The sequence below is a fragment of the Pinus tabuliformis genome, chromosome 5_2 (assembly GCF_031772625.1).
Source record: "Pinus tabuliformis cultivar Carrire ecotype Pingquan chromosome 5_2, CPIR1, whole genome shotgun sequence".
In the NCBI taxonomy this organism is placed as follows: domain Eukaryota; kingdom Viridiplantae; phylum Streptophyta; class Pinopsida; order Pinales; family Pinaceae; genus Pinus; species Pinus tabuliformis.
The window spans coordinates 610,234,488-610,257,288 of record NC_142306.1 but is presented as its reverse complement, the minus strand read 5'-3'; the positions used below and the strand labels follow the sequence as shown (position 1 = coordinate 610,257,288).

The 22,801-nt window shown below is 38.7% G+C and overlaps 1 pseudogene; it reads right to left on the bottom strand.

Annotated features, from left to right (window-relative positions):
* The window catches only part of LOC149160490 (protein RRC1-like), a 29,869-nt pseudogene extending 7,666 nt beyond the window's left edge, over nucleotides 1–22,203 (bottom strand).
* Between the last annotated feature and the right edge of the window lie 598 nt (nucleotides 22,204–22,801).

The window sequence follows — 22,801 nt, the reverse complement described above, 5'->3', positions numbered from 1 at the left end:
CTGTAAATTAGCTACTATTGGTCACCGACTGAAAAATTGTCATTTATATGCAAATTTTAGTCATTCTTTTAGTAACTAATTAGCCATTTTTTACTAGTGTCGAGTGACAAGGTTATATGCAAGGCAGTGCCAAGGCATGCTAGCGTGCTAAGGCATGTCAGGGAGTGCTAGGGTGTGCTAGGGAGTGCCAAATCTTGCCAAGAAATGCAAGCGATACTAACATGTGTCACATAGTGCCAAGCGATTCTTAGATCTGCAAGTGTTATGGCATGTCAAGATGTAAACTATGTTTCTTAGTTTCTTTATGGCCACGATTGGATGTGAGCCTTGACATGGTAACTTGTTAAGTGGGATGAGTTGAGATTGGACATGAGTAGCCTGAGATGCATTATAGGTAGTTCTTAGGTGGACAAGGCATAGTCTAGTTATAGTAACTTTAACTTGGTCAAGTTGTTGTAGTTGAGGCAGGACTTGGTTGGGTTCCCAAGTCTAAAAAAAAGTAAGGCTAGTTAAGAGGGCATGAGAGCTAAGGAGTGTCAGGGCATGCCAAGGAATGAAAAGGCATGCAAACACATGTTGGACAGTGTCAATGCATGTTGAGGAGTGTTAGGGAGTTCCAGGGGAACACAAGGGAGAAATAGGTCAAAATGCTTGGAAATGAATGAACAAAAGTGTGTGCCAAGGACTGTCAACAAATTCCGAGTATCCCAACAATTAAGTGTGTTATCACAAAAAATTAATCATCTAGCCTTAATTTACTAGATGGATCGAAGTACACCATGTACGACCAATTTTACCATAGTAAAATTTCTTTCATTGTGAGAAATTACTTGATAAACCACATTTGTTAAGTAATTTATAATTAAATCCATGAAGAATAATTAAATAAATCACTATTTATTTAATTATCTTCTAAGAATAATTAATTAAACCATTGTTTAATTAATATTCCTTGTCATATTTGACTTAGTTATGAAAAATAAACAGATAAATTATTAATTATCTTATTTTTCTCTAGGAATAATTAATTAATCACTAATTAATTATTATTCCTTGTCATGTTTGACTAAATCCCTTAGGAATAATTAAATAAATCATTATTTGTTTATTATTCCTTAACCATATTTCTTGAGATGATAAATAAATCATTTATTTATTTATTATTTCTAAATAAAAGTTTAAATACTTTTTCCCTCCTAACCAAATATAATAAAATATTCCAAGTGGTTATTTCTAGAATGGGATTAATAATATTATATTATTGCTCATTATTCGAGGATAACATAATATTTTGTTATAAATAGTAGGTTTTTCCATTCATTATTCACTTTTTATTATTTTAATTGTTGCACTCATTGTTGTAGCTTTGATTATTATCATTGTCGCACACCATCTTCTTTTTCATTTGAGTTCCCATTGAGCTCAAACAATTTATTTGTTGGGTTTGCACATTATAGAGGAGATAGACTCTACAAAAGCTAAAGACATTTGAGGATAGCCAAGAACCCATCCCATAGAGGGGGATTGGTAACATTTATTTGTTCCCTTCGCAGGTGTTGTTTAATAAAATATATCCTTTGTATATTTGGTTTCCATTAGATTAATGGAGTTACCCACATATATTTTTGTTTCATTTTGCTGTTTAGCTATGATTGTGGCATAGATGAGGGCTTTTGCAAGTTTTTTTTATATCATTTGCTACAGATCTACAATGTTTAGCAGCCATTTATATTGTTAAGATTGTTTGTCATCCAGAGTCTTAAGTGTTTCCTTTTCATACACCTTTGAGGAGAAAACACTCTAACAAATTGACGACTCCACTGGGTTTTTACTTTTGATCCAGAAACCTGGGTGACCTTCAGTTTTCAACTTAGGGTTTTTTCTTTTCTCAGTCTCTTAATATTGTTTACTAGCTTTCTAACCCTAGATCTGTCAAATTTCTAACTTCTGTAAGTTTTCTAGTCTTTTCCGCGTGTCATAGGAACTAGCCACGACATAGATGACAATTTTTTTCGAGACTTGCCAACTAGGATCAAGAAGCAGAAATCACACTTTTCTACCTCAAAAGTGTGATCTACAGGTCCATAGCACACTTTCTAGCCCAAAGAGTGCAATATCCCAGTAATCAGGTTAGTACCTACGATTTTAGCTTTCCTTGGATTTTTTCAGATCTGTTTCTAGGTTTTCCAAGAGTTGTCTGTTGGGTTGGTTGACCACTGTCCTATCCTGCTTAGGCCTTGATCTACTCTATTTTTCCCATCAAAGTGGAATTTAGCCCCTTATGGCTTCTAGTATGCTTCCACCTTTATAGGAGGAGTTTAGCTGAGTAAAAAGTCTAAGCTTCTGTAGCGCTTTTAGCCATATTTTCTACATCTATACCATTCTGTTTCAGATCTTCAAATATAGGTTGCTTCCATCCAAAGTTTCATCTTAAACCTTGTTTGGTCATTTTCCTTAGGGTCCCATTGGTTGCCTTAGCTTTCACACCCATCTCCCTATCTTTTTGCAGCTATTTTCCTCTTTGGTTTTTTGTTGTTACTCCACCACTTTCCAGTATCATAGTGTCATTTGATCCAAGTCACACTGATGCTTATATATCTTGGTATTTTTAGTGTGTTTTCAGTGGATTTCGCCACCAACTAGCACAGTGTTTGAAAACCTAGTTTGGGTGGGGTTTAGTTAATTGATTTGTTGTTCATGTTCTGTTTTTAATTTCAGTTTATTTCAATAGTATTTTTTCATTTTTCAAACATGATATGGGCTTAATTAATAAACATACTTGCACACAAAACTATACCTTAAGATAATGGCGCTTGGTTTACACCACCAAGCCAAGACTTTACTTAATTAATTTATCTCCCCACATAGAGACAAAAACATATTGTTGATCTCCCTTCACCATTTCCATGTCACTTGTGTCTTACCACCATTGCACCACCAAGGCATTTGTTGCGGAGACTTTTAGGCCTTCATCACCAGTTTCCTCTTGGGCATATTACTCCTCCCCGTAGGGTTCGAGTTCATAGTCCCCCGAGTCCCCATACCAAGTCGTCTCCTGGTTCATCTAATTCCTCATCTGATTCTCAGCCTCCTTCACTGCATACTGTCAACATGTTTGGACCCACTGCTGGTGCAGGAACCCAACTTGGTGTTGGCTTCAGTTCCATCTTGGTACTCACATTTAGCGGAATTGTCTCAGGAATCGTTCTGGAATCTCCCATGCTACCTTTCATGGCTGGGTTAAGTCTCCCATATTTTAGCCAGTTGATAAATGACCCTATACATCACGATGTTGGTTGGCCAACTATGCTGACTAAGCTCCCCTTCGACATCCCAAAGTTTGAGGGTAATTCTGGAGAGGACCCCACCAATCTAGTCCACTCCTTCCATATGTGGTGTTCATCGAATTCCATCATCGATGACTCCATTCATCTTCGGTTGTTCTAATGCACGCTCATTGGAGATGCTGAAAAATGGTATGTAGACTAGACCATCACCTCTCATTCCATTTTCATGATGCTTATTAAAGTGTTCCTCTCATATTTTTAGTTACCTTTTTGATTTGACACTGGTACGGAGCTCTTGATCGCATTCCATCAATCCTCTTCCACTCGTCTTTCCAATCATGTTCAAGAATTATGTAGAAGGATGAGAACATGTCGTGCCCCACCCTTCGAAGACCGTGTCTACCTCGATTAGTTTCTTAGGAGTCTTTTATCGCCTATTGCCAAATATGTCGTGTCTCATTTTCCTCAGACTGAGGAAGAATCTCTCCAAACTACTTTGAGATATGACTTGATTTATGCACAATTTGGTTATGTCTATACCATCCTTTCAGACCTCCCCTGTCCTAGAGGTGCCAATGCATGGGGTGTTGGCATTATGACACAGGTTTGGCACTATGGCACAGGTGTTGTCCTTGATGGCAACTCACTCAAAGGGCAGATCACAGTTCAGGCTCTCAGAATGAAAGAAAATGAGGTATATACAAGTTCCTCTTAACAAAATCGCGTATACACGTGGGTGTACTGATCAAAAGGCGCGTATACATATGAACATACTTTCATGAAAATAAAAGCACGTACATGTGGTTAAACTTATGGTTGGTCCATGGTATTTAGTTTGACATATTTGAACCTATGGTTTTGGTCCTTGGTATTGCATCCAAAGTGTTGAACCAGGTATTGAGTCCCTAGTATTAGATCTCTATGGTTTTGGACCATGGTTTGAGTAAGGCCTAAGTCTATAAAAAGGGAAGGAGATCATTTGGCAAGAAAATCATCTGAAGCATTGAATATCTTATGAAGAGCAAGATCTAGAATACTATCATTGGGTTATGGTGCATAACTAGATCTGAATCAAGGAGGAACCTGAGCGCAAGGAGAAGAATAAGTCCTATTGATGGGTCAAGATCTTAAGGCGGTTTGAAGAGAAGTATCTTTGTGTGATTTTTGATCTGTTATATTTGGCGCATGACGTGAGCTATAAATATGATAATCTGGGTAGAAATAATGTTTGAATAAGTAAAAAGGATAAATTATCTTTTATAGATCTATACGCAGGTTTAGTAAGCAGAGGCGTGTATACACGCTGGTTAACTAACTTAAAACAACGTATACACTGGTTGGCCTTGATACAGAAGCATATGCACACAGGTTTCACATACTGAAGTAGCGTACATCTCATGAAATACGTTTCAGCTGCTTCTATTTATTGTTGCAATGCTCAGGGTTCAGAATTGGTGTTTGGTTACTGGTATTTTTTTCTAGTTACAACATTCTGAGAAGTTATTGGTTGATTCAGTATTTGTTTGTACAAAGGAGTTTGGGTAATGCAGATATACTTGATGTTTGATTGATATTCATGGATCGAGTCTAAAAATCTATGAAATGTGGTCCCTGGAAGAAAAGAGAAGGTTATAGCCTTCTGTGGGTCAGCACCTACGTACTAGTACCTCAGCTAGTACAAGAGCTAAGGGGGTTGTAGCTCCCTTCCAGGAGAAGCTGGAGAACGAGAGAAGGTTGTAGCCTTCTGCAGGTAGCAGCCTGCGTACGGGTATAAGACTGCACTAGTATAGAAACATTGTAAAAAGAAGTTTCGAATTGAAAGAAGATAGAGATGAATTGCATCAGGTGGTTTTCACCCACATTGGGTTTCCACCTTATATCTTGTGTTCTTATGTGTGATTGCCTATTATTTTTTACTGTTCCTGGTTGTTGTTCATATGGTTTGATGCACAGATTAATGATCAACATCTAAAGAATAATTTAAATTACAAGTCTACTTATATACGCTTGTTTCCTTAACTGAAGTTGCGTACATAAGCAGTATTTACTAACTGAAGTAGCGTATCCAAATTTGATTGTGAAATGAAAAATAATTGACCTGATAATACTGATTCACCCCCCCTCTCATTTTTATTCCCAACAATTGGTATCAGAGTAGGTCCTTCAGAAGAAGCTTGATCGCTTGAAGGAATATCTATCATCATGAGCAACTACGAAAAAGAAGCATCAATCAGGCCACCAATTTTTGATGGGAGCAACTTTGTCTATTGGAAGGTAAGAATCATTGCCTATCTTCAATCTCTTGGAACAGAAGTTTGGGATATTGTGGAAATAGGATACACTTTTCCATCAGCAACTCCTACAGATACAGCTGGTAAGATGCAGTATGAAACAAATGCAAAGGCTGTCAATACTCTATTAGGGAGCCTATCTCAATCAGAATTCGTTAAGGTTATGCAGCTCAAAACCGCAAAAGAAATATGGGACAAGATTGTTCTGAGCTATGAAGGAGATGAATAGGTAAAACGAGAAAAACTACAGACTCTCAAAATTCAATATGAAAATCTCAGAATGCACAATGATGAAAGTGTGGCTAACTACTTTCTACGTATAGATGAGATTGTTCATTGTATGAAAAACTTGGGTGAAGAAAGAAAAGAAGTTGTTTTGGTTACAAAGGTTCTAAGATCTTTGTCTCCTAATTTTTATTCAAAAGTTTATGCCATAGAAGAAAAACAGAATCTACAGAGCATTACCATGTCACAGCTGCACGAAATTCTAATTGCTGATGAAATGAGAAGAGGGGGACCATCAGACACGAGAGAAGCTACATTCAAAGCCTCAAGAAAAGGAGATTACAATGAGTCAGAACATATGTCAGAAGAAGAGGAAGAATCAAATTTTGTCAAGAACCTTCAACGGGGAACTGGAAGATTCAGAGGTAAGCTGCCTTTCAAATTCTTTGCTTCTGGGAGAGTTGGTCATTATGCTGCCAAGTGTCCTCATAAAGATAAACTTGACAAAGGTAAGGAACTAGTTAGATGGAATAGAAAATAAAATGTAAGTAAGAAGAGCTATTATACACATGAAGATAGTGATGGATATTCAAATAGTGATGAAGATGAACAACGTAATGATTATAGACTTTTGATGGCTTTTGAAGATGACGATTTCTTGGATGCTATAGATGAAGAAGGTCTCTATGAAGAAATTTCTAAACTCAAAATTTTTTTAGAGGAAAAGAATATGATTATAGATACTCTGACATTCCAACTTGCTAAAAGAGAAAAACACAATGAAAAGTTAGAATGTGAAATTGTGGGACTTAGAAAAGATATTGAGAAATCAAAAGCTCTTAATCTTAGATTTGCTAAGGGATCTGAAACTTTAGATGAGATTATCAAAGTGTAGCGTTCTCCTGTAATCAAGATAGGTCTTGGATATACTGAAGAAGCATCTCAAGCACAGAGGCCATCCACCTCCAAAAGTTATCTTGATGCAGCAAGAAAAATTAAACAGATTGGCAATCGACAGCAAAAGCATAATGCAGATCCCCAAGTAAATCAGGGATGATTTGCTTCAAAAATGAACAAAGATTACTAAGTAAATCGGGGGCAATCTACTTCAAGGATGAACAAAAACTTCAACCAACCACAGGTAAATCATTCTCAATTTACCTCAAGAATGGATGTCAATAGAAACTACAATCATTTGGTTGGTAGGTTTGATAATCGCAGAAATTTCTTCAATGGCCAATGTTTCTCTTGTCATAACTTTGGTCACAAAGCTGCTCAATGTGTTGCCTACAAGACCATCATGACTAGAGAAGCTCAAAAACAAAGGAGTAGGACTGGGATCATGAAGAGGACCTACAATAACTTTTCTGCTCTTGAGAATGAAGTAGAATGTTCTATTTGTAACAACTTTGGTCATGAAGATTCTGATGCAGGAGTAGGTTTCGGCAAACAACTCAGAAGGAGCAAGTTTCATTGAATTCTAAAACATGGAGAATCAGTGGTGCATTGATAGTGGATGCTCAAAACATATGACAGGTGATAAAGAAAAACTTCAGTCATATAGTGCCTTAGAAAAGGAAAAGAAGGTCTCATTTGGAAATGACACCCCTGCACTCATAAAAGGTAAAGGTTCTGTGTTTTTGAAAGAAAAAGTCAAGGCTGGAAATGTTATGTATGTTGATGGCTTAAAGCATAATCTATTGAGTGTCATTCAAATGTGTGATCAAGGAAATGAAGTAATATTTCGATCAAATGGATGCATTGTTCGTGAGCTTGATACAAGAGAAACAGTGATCAAAGGCATAAGAACTCCAAATAATTTATACATACTCAAGGAAGGACAACAGCAATGCTATCTAAGCAAGAATGATGAACACTAGATATGGCATAGAAGATTGGGGCATCTAAGCTTCTCTCAGATAAGGAAAGCATGCAAATATCAGGTGGTTCGTGATCTCCCTGACATTAGAATTCCAGATAATACAATATGCAAATCATGTCAGTTTGGTAAGCAAACTAGAACTAATTTCCTTGAGAAGGAAGGATCAGCTAGCAGGCCACTTGAACTTTTCCATACTAATGTATGTGGTCCATCTAGGAAAAAGTCTCCTAGAGGAGAAGAATACTTTATATTGTTCATTGACGACTTTTCCAGGATGTGTTGGTTAGGACTTATGAAGCATAAAGATGAAGCCTTCGAAAAGTTCAAAGCATTCAAAGCCTTGGTTGAAAATGAATCAGATCACAGAATCAAATGCCTCAGGTCTAATCGAGGAGGGAAATTTACCTCAGATGAATTCTTCGATTTTTGTGAAGAACATGGAATAAGAAGGGAATTCTCTACTACAAGGACCCCTCAGCAAAATGGAGTATTGGAAAGGATGAACAGAATGGTTCATCAAATGGCTCGTGTTATGCTTGATGAGTCTAGAACTCCCGCAACCTTCTGGGGTGAAGCTGCATTTGCTACAGTTACTATTCTCAATAAGACAAATTTCTGGGTAAACAACACTCAGACTCCTCATGAACTTTGGTTTGGTAAGACCCCCACAGTTAAATACTTCAAAATTTTTGGAATCAAATGCTACATCAAAAGGACTGATGAAAACCTTGGCAAGTTTGAACCTAGAGTAGATGAAGGCATTCTCCTTGGTTACTCTCCTCATAGAAAAGCATATAAGTGTTACAATAAAAGACTTGGAAAAATTGTCAAAAGTATTGATGTAGTGGTTGATGAAGAAGGGAACACTCGTAGGCAAGTAAAATTTGAAGATTTCGAAGATGATGAAGACTATCCTTCAACATCAAATCAGATTCATGATGAAGAAGAAACCCATGAGGCACTAGAAGAACAAATAAGAATAAAAGAAAAGACTCCATCTAGGTACGTTCAGAAGAATCATCCAGAAACCCAAAATTTGGGGCAAAAGGAGGCAGGTGTACAAACAAGAAGAACCATTTCAGAAGCTTCAAGTTATCTAGCATTACTCTCCTCCACTGAACCACAAAATGTAAGGGAGGCATGCAAGGATGAATGATGGGTAAAGGCCATGGAGGAAGAACTTGAGCAGATTGAAAAGAATAACACTTGGGAGTTGGTTCCTAGACCAAAAGGTAAGAATGTCATAGGAACAAAATGGATATTCAAAAATAAGCTGAATGAAAATGGAGATGTGATTAGAAATAAGGCCAGACTTGTTTGTAAAGGGTATGCTCAACAAGAAGGTATAGACTTTGAAGAAACCTTTGCACCAGTTGCTAGACATGAGTCCTTAAGAATGTTCCTTGCTCTTTCTACCTTTCATAAGTTCAAAGTATTTCAAATGGACGTGAAGTCTGCCTTCTTGTATGGAGACTTGGATGAAGAAGTATATATTGAACAACCATATGGGTTTATTCTTGGAAATGATCCAAAACTTGTATGCAGACTCAGAAAGGCTCTCCATGGCCTTAAACAGGTTCCAAGGGCTTGGTATTATCTGTTGGATAAGTACCTCCATCAACAAGGTTTTATAAAAGAATCAACGATAGCAATCTATATATAAATATTGACAATGATAAGTTGCTAATACTTGTTGTGTATGTTGATGATATCATCTTTGGTAGCAATGAAGAAGACATGAGTCAAAATTTTGCCTTGGTGATGTATAAAGAGTTTGGAATGTCCATGCTTGGTGAACTCACATATTTTCTTGGTTTACAAGTCCAACAAAACAAAGACGACATTTTTCTATCACAAACCAAGTATCTCAAGCAGATCTTGAAGAAATATGGGATGGAGGATTCGAAACCAGTGTGTACCCCTATGGTAATAGGATGCAGCCTCAGCGCAAATGATGAATTAGCAACAATACATCAACCAACCTATAGATCCATGATTGGTAGTCTGCTCTATCTAACAAGTACCTGACCAAACATTATGCATGCAGTGGGAATAGTTGGAAGGTTTCAGGCAAATCCAAAGGAAACTCATCTTCATGCAATTAAGAGAATTTTCAAGTATCTTCAAGGAACTCAAAACTATGGCTTATGGTATCCTAGAGATACAGATCTCACACTTCATGCATATACAGATGCAGATTGGGTAGGAAGCTTGGATGATAGAAAAAGCACTAGTGGTGGTGCATTCTTTATGGGTCCTAGATTAGTATCTTGGTTCAGCAAGAAACAGAGTTCAATTGCATTATCTACAGCTGAAGCAGAATATGTAGCTGCTGCATCTTGCTGCACACAACTCCTTTGGATGATGCAAACATTGCAAGACCTACAAATCACTTGTACTCCACCTATCTCCATTTTTTGTGATAATACAAGTGCAATCAGTATTTCAAAGAATCCTGTTATGCATTCAAAGACTAAGCACATACCTATCAAGTATCATTTTCTCCAGGAACAAGTGCTTGAACAAAAGGTTAAACTGGAGTATGTTCCCTCTAAGGAACAAGTTGCTGACATACTCACCAAACCACTGCCCAGGGAGACATTTGAATACCTCAGATAGAAGCTAGGGGTAGTTGATGCATCATTTTACTATTGAATCTTGTTTGTTTCAGAGAAAAGTTTTGTACGCGAGTTTCATGAGGAGGATCCACGTACATACGCTAGTTTATGAAGATAAAGTCGCGTATATGTTGGTTTAAAGAAAAACAATGGGCCAGCTTCAGGATGAAAAGAGTCTGATATAGGTCTGGCAGAGACCATCTGGCACAGGCTCAGGGGGAGCATTGTTGGTATTATCTTAGAAGATCTTGGTTTACATTCACAGTTGCGTTAATTTCAGTTGGAATAAGTGCATGAGGAAGAGCATGGTTGCTAGTCTAAATGATGATTGATGATTGATAGATGCAAGTCTTGCTGTAGATATTTCGTCTCTATGTCATGTATTTCTTTTCTTATCAAGGCCATGTAACGGCCTATCTTGGTTTCCCCACTATGCCTGGGATGGATGAAGTAATGTTCTTGTTGTTATCATGTGTAAATTCTTGGTGTATCTCCACTTGGTTGGGAGATGGATGTATGTATGAGTCTTTGGTGATAGGAAGGTCATTTATAATGTATAAAGTCATGTTTCTTTTGTAGAACATTTTCTTGCAGACCTTGCCTACAGTGAGGGGGAGCTTGGACAGCAGAGCAGACCAGAAATTTTAGCACGTATTTAGGGGGAGCATAACCCTTTTCCCTTGATGTCAAAGGGGGACAATGATTTTGAGTGACTTGGGGTTGCCATCAAGTCCAAAGGGGGAGATTGTTGGCATTATGACACAGGTTTGGCACTATGGCACAGGTGTTGTCCTTGATGGCAACTCACTCAAAGGGCAGATCACAGTTCAGGCTCTCAGAATGAAAGAAAATGAGGTATACGCAAGTTCCTCTTAACAAAATCGCGTATACACACAGGTGTACCGATCAAAAGGCGCATATACGTATGCACGCACTTTCATGCAAAGAAAAGTGCGTACATGTGGGAAAACTTATGGTTGGTCCATGGTATTTAGTCTAACATATTTGAACCTATGGTTTTGGTCCTTGGTATTGCATCCAAAGTGTTGAACCCAGGTATTGAGTCCCTAGTATTGGATCTCTATGGTTTTGGACCATGGTTTGAGTAAGGCCTAAGTCTATAAAAAGGGAAGGAGATCATTTGGCAAGAAAATCATTTGAAGCATTGAATATCTTATGAAGAGCAAGATCTAGAATACTCTCATTGGGTTATGGTGCATAACTAGATCTGAATCAAGGAGGAACCTGAGCACAAGGAGAAGAATAAGTCCTATTGATGGGTCAAGATCTTAAGGCGGTTTGAAGAGAAGTATCTTTGTGTGATTTTTGATTTGTTATATTTGGCGCATGAAGTGATCTATAAATATGGTAATCTGGGTATAACTAATGTCTGAATAAGTAAAAAGGATAAATTATATTTTATAGATCTGTACATAGGTTCAGCGCAGCAGAGCCGCATATACATGCTGGTTAACTAACTTAAAACAGTGTATATGCTGGTTGGCCTTGATACAAAAGCGTATGCACACAGGTTTCACATATTGAAGTAGTGTACATCTCATGAAATATGTTTTAGCTGCTTCTGTTTATTGCTACAGTGCTCAGGGTTTAGAATTGGTGTTTGGCTACTGGTATTGCTTTTTGGTTACAACATTCTAAGAAGTTATTGGTTGATTCAGTATTTGTTTGTACAAAGGAGTTTGGTTAATGCAGGTATACTTGATGTTTGATTGATATTCATGGATCCAGTCTGAAAATCTATGAAACGTGGTCCTTGGAAGAAAAGAGAAGGTTGTAGCCTTCTGTGGGTCAGCACCTATGTACTAGTACCTTAGATAGTACTAGAGCTAAGGGGGTTGTAGCTCCCTTCGAGGAGAAGCTGGAGAATGAGAGAAGGTTGTAGCCTTCTACAGGTAGCAGCCTGCGTACTGGTATAAGACTACACCAGTACAGAAACATTGTAAAAAGAAGTTTCTAATTGAAAGAAGATTGAGACAAATTGCAGGAGGTGGTTTTCACCCACATTGGGTTTCCACCTTATATCTTTTGTTCTTATGTGTGATTGCCTGTTCTGTTTTACCGTTCCTAGTTGTTGTTCATATGGTTTGATGCACAGATTAATGATCAACATCTGAAGAATAATTTAAATTACAAGTCTACTTATATACGCTTGTTTCCTTAACTGAAGTTGCATACATACACAGTATTTACTAACTGAAGTAGCGTATACAAATCTGATTGTGAAATGAAAAATAATTGACCTGATAATACAGATTCACCCCCCCTCTTAGTATTATTCCCAGCATGGGGTGCATCTGACATCACCGACGGTATCATTGGAGCCATTTCACATCCTTTGCCATATACTCAACAAAGTTATGGCTATCCACAGGGGGGTACCAGTTCCACCAACAATTATGCCCCTCCTGCTAGCAACATGTTTTTAGGGCCAGCCAATGCTCAACCTATCTACTAAATCATTGCCCCTCCACCATATTATCTCGATTCACAACCGAGTGCTCCAACCCCTCAAGCATTAGCGCCAGAGCCTCCCATGCATCCTCTACCCTAGCATCCACCGCTCGCTCAGGGTCAAGTGTTTGCACAATAGAGTGTGACTGATCGCCAAAATTCGCAGAAAAGGAATAAGGGAAAAGGTAAGAAGGGAAACCAGGGTAATCAAGGTAATTAACCTAGTGAACCCCAGGGGAACTGGACTAACACTAACAACCAACAACAAGGCAGTCAACCCAAGAAGAAGAGGGCTACTCATATGAAAAAGCCTTGTGCATTTTGTGGTGTACATGGCCATTATACACATGAGTGTCCTCTTTTACCCCAGATGCGCCAAATGTGGGAGGCTTAAGCATCTTCTAGAGGTCAACTACCCATGCAATAATCGCCTCAAAATCTTACACCATCTCAACCGGAAGTGCTTATGAATCCTTCCCCCAACAAGGATTTGTCATTGCGCAACCTCATCTAGGTCAAGTAGCCCATCCCCCCCAACCTTCTAGTCCTGGTGACTACCAGATCCTCATGATGAATTCCGATGAGCTTAATACCTCTGATATCAACCCACAAACTTGTTCGCATCAATATGAAAAGCCATCGATTTCGTGTGCCACTAAGTCCAAAACCAAAACATCTACTGAGCCTCTTATGACACCAAATGGTCCACTACAGATCCCTCAACCTAAAGTTGAGGCAATTCCTAAGATTCCCAATGGACCATTACGCCGTAACGCAACTTCTAACTGAGCTTCACATACATATAGTATAGTAGATGACTTGGCGTAATCACCTATTGCCATGTTAAAGTTGGAGGCACTACAATCATGCCCATCTCAAAAGAAAGCTCTACTAAATTCTTGGGACGCGGTAGATCCTTCCGAAGATCATTTTATTATCTTCCCAGTTGATACATCTAACATCTCCCAATACCTTCATCTGTTGCTTTCTAGATACCAATCTGAGTCCATCCTTGTGGCCCTTATCACTGCTCCAGTTCCACTGCAATGTCCTAAACAGGAACCCACTCCTGTTGCGAAAGCATCTGGATAGGTGGGCAAAGCCAAGAAGAAGGAACCTAAGCACAAGGTCCCCAAGCACCTCCAGCTCCCAAAGTTCCAAAGCCAAGACCACCGTGGGATTTTTTAAGGTTGTTGGGCATGCCACCAATAATTGTCCTAAGCTTCCTCATCTCAAACCTTTGGTTCATGAAATGTTCCTTGAGTCAAATATCCCTGAGGTCCAAAGTACCTTACCGAGACCAGCCAAGAGACTTAGAATGTTGTGCACAAATCACCCTTATTCCTTGTGCGATCATTATGGTCACTATTCCCATTTTTTCCCTCATCTCAATGAATTTCATGATTGCCTTCATACGCTTTGCGAATATGAGGCCACTCGTAGTGGATCACCTACTCCTCTACCTATGGATTTTGGTACCACTATTGCACTAGAACAGGGGGACTCTAGTCCCACCATCATGATCCCTCCCCCCGATGTCGAGATGACAGACTCCGTGATCCATATCCTTTACCTGTCATCATCCTTGAGTTCCTCTAAGGAAAACCTTTCTGAGGTTCCTGTGCATGCTTCTGTCGAACCTCCTTCATTGGAAGCCAAGGTCTCAACATTGGTAGATTTTGTATCTACTAGCTCGTCATCTAGCATTCTAGATGATGCATATGTGAACCTTATTTCTTAGGATGATGCACCAGGTACTGTCGCTGCATCATGTAGTCAATATTCCTCTCACCCCCCATCTTCCATTTTGATGAGGACATTATGGAAGCCATGACTACCCCTAATTATCCTTGAAATGATATGCAGCATCGTGCATACTTCCTCCCATATTTGGATTCCACCACTCTAAATACATCCAATACACCCATAACATACTAGGAGGAACATAGGCCCCTACATCTCCTTATCATCCTTTGGAGGATCTCATGCCAAGTTGGGTCAAGATGCTTGAATCCCTTTTTCAAGAAATTAGAACACAATGGCACTCCACAAACTCCACCTGCTAGGGGGCATCATTCTCACCTTTGCATACTAGATCAGTCCCCTTCATCACATATTATTGCAGGTAGTATCCGATGCTTGGGGGCATGATGGTTTTCCCCTGGCCATCTTCTCAATTGATTAACATAAGTCTCGGCCTAGATCCCACTAGATCTAGGTATGGTCGATTATCCTCCCATTCCTTGGATAGTTTTTCTTACTGGCCTCTCCAGTGAGCCATATGTGCATCGCATATCATAGACGTTTGATACCATATCTTCAAATATTCTACTCTATGTCCACATAGTCCCGATGTTTGACTTAGTCAGTGAGGATGATTCTAGACCTCCTCTAGTAGTTCATTCTCATTTTCCTCTTCCCTTAATTTGTCACCAGGAACCATCATTCCAAGAAGCATTAAGGCCATCTTTAGAAAAGTAAGGCCACTTTCCTGAAAGCCTCAGATCTCAATTCCGATGGTTATTTTTTACGCTACAATATCCACAAGATTTAGGGCCTTCTCCTCCTCTCAAATTACATGGAAAACATCATTTTATAGAAAAACACATAGTTGTTTTGTCGCCCATTGCGACCAAACCGTAGCTTAGTTTGAAAAACCGTCAACACCGTTGGAAATATATCATCGAGTATTATAATGGGTGTTTCTCAGTTTTTGATGATTTTACACTTCACCCGGAAACCATCTTTCCAAGAAGGGTCACTTCATCGCCTCTTAAAATCTAATTTCTTCATATGAGATGCTTGTACCATAGGGACCACCTTCCCTTAATTCTTGTTGTCTCATGCATTGATTCTCATCATGGTAAACCATTATTTACTCATGCTTTCATGGTCCCCACCAGGCCTATTTTGTGTGGTAGCATCATCGAGTCACCCTTGTTCAGAGCATCCACGATGAGTCACCTTTGCATCCGTGGAGTCTATTTCATGTCCCATTGTATCATGTCATAGTATTCCATCCATATTTACATATCGTTCATCTTATGTTTCCCATTTTTGCCTCTAATCATACTGTTCCCAATCCCCTTCAGAGTCGAGTCACTCGCTTCCACGTCAACCATGCACTTTATGCTCTGATAAGGGAAGTCGTGTGTTTGTCCCTCAGTCCCATTTTCCCTGGTGTCAGTCCATCAGTCACATTACTATTTTCCCTCGTGCCTTAGTTGAGGATCCTCATTGCCTCACCTATGGGGGGCCCTATTCTATCGACATCAACATAGTTATTCCAAAAGAATGGCCTAGAGGGCGGTGTATCTTGGTTCCATCTTCCATTCTTGTTTAGTGCCTCAGATCAAGTAGAGTTACTCATTAATGCCCTTTGACTTGGTTGTTTCATGCTCGTAATTCATACACTCGATGGTCCAGTGATGCACTAGATTGTACCAGTGATTTTCGGGTGTGTGTGAGATGTTTCATCCCTCATGAGGGGGTGGCCCTTCAGGTAGCCCCCGACATCCATGGATGCCTTCATATTATGCTACAACCTTAGATTCAATTCCGTAGATTTGATGGGTTTGGTTCCTGCCGATTCAAGTGTTCATAGCATGCACGTATCCTTTAGATGATCCATTTAGTTTTGTAGAGCCCTTCCCTGTTCAGCAAGGCTTCTTCGGTTATTCTACCCTCCATCCCACCCATTTTTTGAGGGAAGGGCCATTATATCTCATGTACTCAGATGTTATTGTATTTAGTCCTGGCTCATGTTTTTTCCAGGTGAATTATGTATATGGGACACATTGTATTATTTTCTGGCTCAATTATGCCAACATGTCATGTACCATTCACCATGTACTTTATTGCTCAGTTTTATGTTTCTGGGTGCATCATTATTCTTGTACTAAGTTATCTTGGCAGGTATAGGTATGCCTCCCCCGCCTCACTAAGATCCAGTACCACAACATAAAAGGATACTTGCATTGGCCTCGCCCCGTCTATCTCTATCCTATTTCGCTTCAACTCTCTCTCTCTCTCTCTCTCCACTTTTTTGTCTAGTGATTGCATCTTTACAACATACTTCGGTCATACGTTTTTCTCCTAACACTCGTACGTTGTGGGGCAATCTGTTATCACAAAAAAATGATCATCTAGCCTTAATTTACTAGATGGATCGAAGTACACCATGTAAGGCCAATTTTCCCATAGTAAGATTACTTTCACTATGAGAAATTACTTAATAAACCACTTTTGTTAAGTAATTTATAATTAAACCCATGAAGAAAAATTAAATAAATCACTATTTATTTAATTATATTCTAGGAATATAGAATTAAACCATTTTTTAATTAATATTCCTTGTCATATTTGAACGAGTTATGAAAAATAAAGAGATAAGTTATTAATTATCTTATTTTTCTCTAGGAATAATTAATTAATTACTAATTAATTATTATTCCTGGTTAAGTTTGACTAAATCCCTTAGAAATAGTTAAATAAATCATCATTTGTTTATTATTCCTTAACCATATTTCTTGAGATGATAAATAAATCATTTATTTATTTATTATTTCTAAATAAAAGTTTAAATACTTTTTCCCTCCTAACAAAATATAACAAAATATTCCAAGTGGTTATTTATATAATGGGGTTAATAATATTTTATTGCTCATTATTCTAGGACAACCTAATATTTTGTTATAAATAGGAGGGTTTTCCATTCATTATTGACTTTTGATTATTATCATTGTTGCACACCATCTTCTTTTTCATTTGAGTTCCCATTGAGCTCAAACATTTTATTTGCTAGGTTTACACATTATAGAGGAGAGATTCTACAAATGTAGACATTTGAGGATAGCCAAGAACCCATCTAATAGAGGGGGACTGGTAACATTTATTTGTTCCCTTCACAAGTGTTGTTTAATAAAATATATTCTTTGTATATCTGGTTTCCATTGGATTATTGGAGTTACCCACACTTATCACTGTTTCATTTTGTTGTTTAACTATGATTGTGGCATAGATCAGGGATTTGGCAGGTTTTGTTTATATCATTTGTTGCAGATCTACAATGTTTAGTAGCGAGTTATATTGTTAATATTCTTTGTCATTCACAGTCTTAAGTGTTTACGTTTTGTACACCTTTGAGGAGAAAACACTATAACAAAGTGTTTTAGGAGAATTACATAATAGGACTTCCAGGAGGCAATCATATGATTGTGATAAGGTGTGGACAAAGAAATTTTAGAGAAAGGGAGACTTTGGGTTGGGTACAACATTGTTTTCCAATGACTTGGTTGGGTTCCCAAGTCACAAAAAAAGGCTATCTATGAGGGCATGACAGCTAGGGAGTGCCAAGGTCTTCTAGGGAATGCCAGAAAGTACTAACAGATGCTAGATAGTTCCAAGGCATGTTAGGCATCCCAGGACATGCCAAGATGTGCCAGGAGCCAAGGTGTGGTGCCAACGCATTCTAGGGTGTGTTAGGTCCAAGTTCCAGGGAAACACAAGGAGAAATAGTTTCAAATGCATGGAAATGAATGAATAACAATGTGACGAGGAGGAGTGTCAGCAAGTTTTAGGTGTGTTAGGTGTTAGACAGTGCTAGGATGTGTTATGGAGTGCCAAAGCATGCAAAGGAATGCAAGGGATGCTGACATGTGCAACATAGTACCAAGGGATTGTTAGACATACCAGGTTTTATTGCATATCAAGATGTAAACTATGTTGCTTCATTGTTTTACGACCATGATTGGATATGACCCTTGTCTTCATAACTTGTTAACTTGTATGATTTGAGATTCAAAATTAGTAGCCTAATATTAGTTATAGGAAGTTCTTAGGTGAACAAGAAATAGTCTAATTGTAGTAATTGTAACCTAGTCAAGTTGTTGTAGTCAAGGAAGGATTTGGTTGGGTTCCCAAGTTGCAAAAAAGGTAAGGCAAGTTCTGAGGGCATGATAGCTAAGGAGTGTTAGGGTGTGCCAAGGAATGAAAAGGTGTGCTAGCAAACTCTAGATAGTGTCGATGCATGCCAAGGAGTGTTGGGGAGTGTTAGTGCATCACAAGGGAGAACTAGGGAAAAATGCATAGAAATGGAGGAATAAGAGTGTTTTCTAGGGAATGTCAGTGAATTCTAGGTGTCCCAAGGAAGAAGTGTGTTAGGATAATTTTAGAGTAGGACTTGCAGGAGGAAAATCTATGATTGTAATAAGGGGTTGGAAAAAAGTATTTTTAGACAAAGGGAGACTTTGGGCTAAGCACAACACTATTTTTTCAATCACTTGGTTGGGTTCCCAAATCACAAAAAACATAAGGTTAAATATAAGGGCATGATAAATAGGGAGTGCCAAGGTGTGTCAGGGAATGCCAAGAAGCGCTAACACATGCTATACAATTCCAAGGTATGTTAGGCATGCCAAGGCATGCCAAGATGTGCCAAGTGCTAGGGTGTGGCACCAACGCATGCTAGGGAGTATTAGGAAGTTCTAGGGAAACACAAGGGAGAACTAGTTTTAAGTCCATGGAAATGAATGAATAAGAGTGTGTGACAAGGAGTGTCAACGAGTTTTAGGTGTGTTGAGGGAGTGACATGGTATGTTAGGTAGTGCGAAGGCATTCTATAGTGTTAGGGAAGGATTCCAAGATGTACCAAGTGATAAGGTGTGCCAATGCGTGTTAAGGAGTGTTAGTGAATGGTAGGGAAAATCAAGGGATCACTAGGTCAAAAATCATGGAAATGAATGAATAAGAGGGTGTGATAGGGAGTGTCAATGAGTTCTAGGTGTGTTAAGGAGGGAGTGACATGGTATGTTAGGTAGTAGCAAGGCATGTTATAGTGTCAGGGAAGCATGCGGCCAAGATGTGCCAGGTGCCAGCATGTGACAACGCATGCTAGGAAGTCTTAGGGAGTCCAAGGGAAACACAAGGGAGAACTAGGTCCAATTAATGCATGGAAATGAATGAATAAGAGTTTGTGATAGGAAGTGTCAGTGAGTTATGGGTGTGCTAAGAAGGGAGTGACAAGGTATGCTAGGTAGTGCTAAGGTATGCTAGAGGCTAGGGAAACATGCCAAGATGTTCCAGGTGGTAGGGTGTGCTAATGCATGTCAGGGAGTGTTTGGGAGTGTTAGTGAAACACAAGAGAGCACTAGTTTCAAAAGCATAGAAATGAATGAATACAAGTGTGTGACAAGGAGTGTCAATGAGTTCTAAGTGTGCTAATAAGGGAGTGCTAAGGTATTCTTGATAGTGCCAAGGAATGATAGAGTGATAGGGTGACATACCAAGATGTGCCAAGTGCTAGGTTGTCAATGCATTGCAGGGAGTGTTAGAGAGTGTCATGGAAACAAAAGGGATAACTAGTTCAAAATGCATGGAAATGAATGGATAAGAGAGTGTGATAGGCACTGTTAGTGAGTTTCAAGTGTGCTAATGAGGGAGTGACAAGGTTATATGCTAGGCAATTCCAAGGCATTCTAGAGTGCCAAGGCATGTCAGGGAGTGCTAGTGTGTGCTCGGGAGTGCCAAAGCATGCCAAGGAATGCAAGGGATGCTAACATGTGCCACATAGTGCCAAGGCATTCTAAGACATGCCAGGTCATATGGCATGTCAAGATGTAAACTATGTTGCTTAGTTGTGTTACTGCCACAGTTGGATGCGAGTGTTGTCTTGGTAACTTGTTAAGTGGGGTGAGTTGAGATTGAACATGAGTAGTTGAAGATGAGTTATAGGTAGTTCTTAGGTGACCAAGGAATATGTTGAATTTCCATATCACACAAGAATCTGGGTTTGGTCTTAGAATCTTTGATGCAAACAAACTAAAGTGGCACAACACATCTACTTTAATGCACAACAAAATCTACACAAATCAGGGAAGAAACTAGTGCACATGACAATTTTTAACTTTTTCAAACCCTTATTCATTATATTACAAACTATAATACAACAAGCTAGAGCTCCTATACCAAGGATTGTGGCCCTTTACAATCACAATGATACAAGGAATACAACTAGGTTTTGGTGTTAGTCCTTTGAAAACCAATCTATCCTTAACATGACAACACTTGACCTACTTACTAATGGTGGCCACACACTATTGGCTTAGGCTGGGCTAACCCAGGTTCAATCTTTACTGTGCACCAAAAAAACCCTCAATCACTGTCCCTTTCAGTAACAACCTACAAAGTAGATTGCAGTCTCAACCGAAGTGACTATGGGAGGATGCGGAACCAGGTTTTTGTAGCCTTGAGGGATGATGCAATGTGGTATTTTTATATTTTATTTTATATTTAACATGAATAAGTTACTTCGCAATCATACATTACTTTTTCCTATTACATTCTTCACTTAAAACATGCCATAAAAAACCATAAACAATACTACGAGGAGTTAGAATATAACCAAAATATTGAACAGAAAGAAAAATATACACAATAATAATACACAAGTTATGTCCATCAAAACTATACTTCATATATTAATTATTTGAAACAACTTACAATTTCTCAGCCTGCGCACCTAGCTGCATGTTTCTGTACACTCAACTACAGACTTTAGGTCTCTGCGCACTCAACTACAAAGTCTTTCCTTCAAGACACAAACACAAATTACAGAGATATTTTCTTATGCCCGTATCATATCATTATCATTATTATTTGGACTTACATGTTTTCTCCTATATATACTAATTACATAAACGAGTAAATCAAAATACCATGGTCCTCCTAAAAGAAATAAAATATTTCCCAAAACTATTACAAAAATAAGGGACTTCAACCCACCCCGAAGGCCCTAAAACATCACGTGGTACCACACAATCTACTCCCTAAAATGTGGAGTTTTAACCAAAACTTCGGCGAAGTTGGGCTATGCCCAATAGGCCCCCAACACTCACATGTGACTCATCTCGAGTCACTCAAATGCTTTGCCTCAAATATTTGTTGTGATGTTGTTGTACATGACGTTGTACTATTGTAGCATCTCTTCTCCCTGCTTCTCTTCTTTGCGCACTTCTTCTAGTAGTTCCTTTATCACTAATCCTGCAGTCTTTTGCAACACTGCACCATCCTTTTGTTGAAGCAACTAGAACTTCCCATCCACTTCATGTGATAGTTGGAGAGCCTCATCCTACCATGATTAAGTTCTCCCCGTCAAAATTTTCTCTTTCCTTCTGAGTTCTTCTATCTATTTATGAAATTCCTTCCCTTCATTGATTTTGGTGAGCTTTAGTGAGACTAGAAATGTCTTCAAAGTTGCCCAAATATCCTCTAGCTACTTCTGATTCTATTGGATGTTGTCTTCTATCTTTTGTACATTTGAATCTTCTGGCAGCGAATTCCAAATCTGCAAGGTCTCGTTTAATAATTTTCCACACTCTTCCACTGTCTCGGAGATGCCTGTCACTGCATTCTTTAAGTCGTTCTCCCATTATAGCTATGCATTGATCCTTATCCTTGATGGCTTGGTCGAGTTGTTTCTTCACCGTAGTGCACACTTGTTCTACATGAATATTTAACTATGAGGTGCATTGTTGATGCTCCTTTAGCTCATTTATGATGCCTTGATGTAGGTCATGTATTACCGGAATGGGCAGCACTGCAATGTTCATATTGGCATGATCCAAACCTTTTGCCTACTTCTTGACTTCGACAGAGTCAAGGTGTAGAGCTCCAGTAGGTATCTTCATCATCCTCATCCAAAATGTTGTCTCTATTAGTCTTTCTCGTTGGAGTCCCTGACCTATCTACACTAGTCATCTTGATGTTAGTGCCAATATTTTCAATTATGCAATACTCTTCTCGACACCTATCAAGAGTGCATTGTAGTGGTCCTCTATTTTGATCCATCACTCCATTGTGACTTCTTGAATTTTCTTGAAATTTCATCTAGGTCCCCATCAATAAGGACTAGTGGCATTGCGCCCTTGGATTTATCTTCTTTCTGTTTCTTTCTACTCCTTGGTGAAGTTCTGCTTTGCATTTTCATCTTTCCTTTTTCTGTCTCTGTCTACTTCCTAGTCTTCTCTT